Genomic DNA, 3,970 nt, shown 5'->3' with positions numbered 1-3,970 from the left:
TTTTTGTATTTTTTTTAGAGACGGAGATTCACCATGTTAGCCAGGCTGGTTTTGAACTCTTGACCTCAAGTGATCCGCCTGCCTCAGCTTCCCAAAGTGTTGGGATTACAGACGTGAGCCACCACACCCAGCCTAGGTTCAATTCTTAAAGTGTGTTTTCACAAAACATGTTTTGTCCCCTTTGTTATGTAATCTGTTCGTCAATTCAATTTAATCTCATCATATGATTGCTGGCTATAATTAGGGGCCTTCTCAAATCAATGTAGAATATAGTTATGTCTCAACAACAATGGCTTTTCTAAATATGATGTTTTATGTTTGAGTAGGGAGGTAGCATGGTTTGGATATTTGTCCCTTCCAAACCTCACATTGAAGTGGAATTCCCAGTGTGACAGACAGGACATGGCGGGAGATGCTTAGGTCATTGGGATGGATCCCTTATGAATGGCTTTGCATCATCCCCTTGGTGATGAGTGAGTTCTTGCTCTGAGTTCACCTGAGATCTGGTTGTTTATTTTATTTTATTTTTTTAATACCCTGAAGGGGTGCACTGTTCCTGGAGGTACTGCAATACCAGGTCGATGCATGGAGTGGATGGAGCAAGCTTCTATTCCATCTCTCTGCTCCAAAATCTATTTAATATATTGTCCTTGGATTAATATCGGTTTAATATCAGATATTAAACCGATAAGAACAGATACTACACTGGATCTTAGCCAAAAGGTCGAGAAGCCATAGATCTGGTTGTTTAAAAGTTTGTGGCACCTCCCCCTTCTCTCTCTTGCTAGTTTTCTTGCCATGTGACTGACTGCCTGCTCCCGCTTAGCCTCCGTCATGAGTAAAAGGCTCCCTGAGGCCTCTACAGAAGCTGAGCAGATGCCAGCACCATGCTTGTACATCCTGCAGAACGATGAGTCAATTACCTCTTTCCTTTATAAATTACCCAGTCTCAGGTATTCCTTTATAATAGCTCAAATGGACTAACAGGAAATTTCCAGTTTATTGGTCAGTATAGGCTATGGTAAGACAAAGTAACTATTGACTCCATTAAATCAATGGCTATGAAAACAAGACATGTATTTCTTATTTCTATTACATAGTCATTATTTTCAGGCTGCAATTGTACTCCAAGTTGTCTTATCCTTGGGCTCAAGGATGATAGATCTATCTCAATCTAGAACGTTGGTGTCCATCACGGGCAAGAGAAAAGCAGCACAATCTCTTAAAGCATTGGAATTGACACCTGACACTGGAACACACTGGCCAAAGCAAGACATTTGACCATGGAGTGGGGAAATACAATCCACACCCATTGAGATGAGAGGGAGCAGTCATTCATGAATAGTAATGTTACTGAAAAACTATTTTCCATTAGCTTAGCGTCATTTGGCAGTAGCTACTACCTTAGTTTTCTGAAGGTGAAACCCTCAATGCCCTCACTATTGACTTCCTTTGGTTTAGGAAACCACCAGGTATGGCCATTTGGTGAAAATAAAAGCGAACATCCACTCATTTTTCTAGAAGGAAACCATGAGAGCTTCTAAAATTTAAATGCAGTTCTTATTAAGCTGAGGATGCTAAAAGTACTATTTAGTAATGTGAATTGGAGAACTCTTTGACCCTTGTCAAAGGTGGAAGCAGAGTCCAAAAGAACAATGTAATGTTCTTTACGTGGAGTTATTTAAGGACTCAATAGCCTAGATTAGGGATCAACAAACTAAGTAAGCCCTTGGACCAAATTCAGCCTGCAGCCTGTTTTTGTTAATACAGTTTATTGGGACACAGCCGTGCCCTTTTGGTTACAGATTACCTGTAGCTCATTTCCCACTATGACGGCAGTGAATGGTTGCCACAGAGACTGTAAAGAGCACAGGGCCTGAAATATTTACTATCTATCTGGTCTTCACAAAAAAGTTTGTTGATTCCTCACTTAGGTTAAATATTATTATGATTATCTGAGCTACTGATTTATTTATTCATTAACAAAATATATGATTATGTGTATCGTTGTATGTCTAATTCTGTGCAAGATGTTGGGTGTACTAATGAACAAAATAGAGTCTTACTCTTACGCAAGTTATAGCCTAGTCGGAAAGATAGATATTAAATAAATTATCCATTAAATAAACCTAAATTTTACACTAAATAATGTGGGACAAAGAAGAAGGACTCATAAATACATATAATAAAAGGAGCTAATTTAGATGGGAAGGTCAACTACATCTTCCTTAAGGATATGATTATAGAGCTGAGATCGAAAATCTGAGTCAACTAAGTGATGAGAGGAGCATGTGCAAAGGTCCTGGGGAAAGACAGAAGCTTGCTACATATAAAGAAATGGAAGATTTTTGGTAGTTCTAGTGAAAGAAAGTATGGGCTACAATAGCAGTGAAGATGAAGAAAAATGAGGAATTTTTAAGGGACATGTAGGAGGTTGAATCAACAGGTCTTGGTAATAGAAAAGAGACAGACATTAGTGAGAAAAGGGAATTAAGAAGGACAATCAAGTCCCTGACCAACCCAGCTAGATGGATGGCTGATGAAATAGAATCATGACGAGAGCCAAGTTTGGAAAATGACTTTGTAAAGAGCTGAAGGACATTCAATGACATGGCGGACATCCTGGTGAAGATGAGTTTTGGGTCTAAACCTCAAAGGGATGTTTGAGCCAAAGTATGACTTAAGCAATCAGCGTACAAGATGTTTTGTACAAAGAAAAGAGATAAGGGTCTTGGGGCTGAGTTTTGAGGTCCCTCAACATGTCACAGCTGAGTTGAACAGGATGTGAGGGCTCAGAGCGCGCCAAAAGAGCATTGTTTTACCCCTGGAAGAAATCAGTGGAAGAGAGTGCTTGAAGGAGGAAGTAGCTCACAGATGCACTATTAGGATATTAAACAAGAGACCCAGGACAATGATTGGAGTCAACCTCTCCAGATCCATTGCTCTGAGAAACTAGTGTGAGAATGGCAACAAGCGGTCACAAGTGGATTTTTGGCAACACCATGAGTCAGTTGTAGCACAGAGTGGTTTCTTTTGGAAGACAAACTATGCTTCTTGCCAATGCCAAAGTCACCAGTATCTTTTTTAAAACAAATTGAGTGAATATTCCTGGAATGAGTCTTTGAGGATATCTGGAGAAGAATTGGTTTCCTGAGACTTATAGGAAGAAGCTCAGAATTGTAACAATGTATTGAATTGATGTTATTATTTTATTTTGTTCTCCAAACATATTATACCTCCCAATGACCTCTTCACATACTAAAAATGAACAAACAAAAATGTACACCAAAGTTTTCTAAATGCACAAGCACCAAAGGTCCAGTGCAGTGTGCACAGAAAAGTGAGATAATGCTTAAACTAAATTAATTCATATAATCAAGGAAGTCAAAACCACCAGTGATCAGAAAAATGTTCTCTCTACAAAATTCATAAGGACCTTGTAGAAGATGGTGAACATTGGCCCTGTGCCAATTGGCCTATTTTTGTTTCCTGTTAAGCTCTTTCATGACACATTCTTCCTAATTTTCTCCACTTGACCTTTCATTGCTCAAATGCACCACCCCCCAGTCTGTCTCAGTGCCTTAGCACAGGCTATTCCCTTTGCCCAGAATGCCCCTTCTGCATCCTGACCTCTGGAACGTGTGAGTATGTTACCATACACACTAAAAGGAACTTTGCAGATGTGATTCAGTTAGGGATTTTGATAGGAGGAGATTATCCTGGATTCTCCAGGTGGGCCCAATGTAATCATAAGGTTTCTTATGAGAAAGAGGCAGGAGGGGGTCAGAATGAGAGACAGAGATGTAAGGATGGAAGCAGAGGTCAGAAAGGAGAGCAGATGCTACACCGCTGGCTTTGAAGATGGAGGAAGGAGCCATGAGCCAAGGAACCCACCTAGCCTCAGACACTGGAAAAGGCAAGGGAATGAATTGTCCTTAGAGTCTTAAGAAACGAGTCCTGTCCATACCTT

General features: G+C 40.0%; 1 non-coding gene across 1 annotated transcript; it reads right to left on the bottom strand.

Moving 5' to 3' along the window:
• Positions 1 to 540: 540 nt before the first annotated feature.
• LOC114679908 (U2 spliceosomal RNA) lies at positions 541 to 736 on the bottom strand. The gene has a single exon (XR_003731998.2). It is a non-coding gene; the product is annotated as a U2 spliceosomal RNA (small nuclear RNA).
• Positions 737 to 3,970: the final 3,234 nt, after the last annotated feature.

Source organism: Macaca mulatta, chromosome 7 (assembly GCF_049350105.2).
Source record: "Macaca mulatta isolate MMU2019108-1 chromosome 7, T2T-MMU8v2.0, whole genome shotgun sequence".
Lineage (NCBI taxonomy): Eukaryota > Metazoa > Chordata > Mammalia > Primates > Cercopithecidae > Macaca > Macaca mulatta.
Note: the sequence above shows the minus strand (reverse complement) of the source record. Positions and strands in the feature narration are given on the sequence as shown.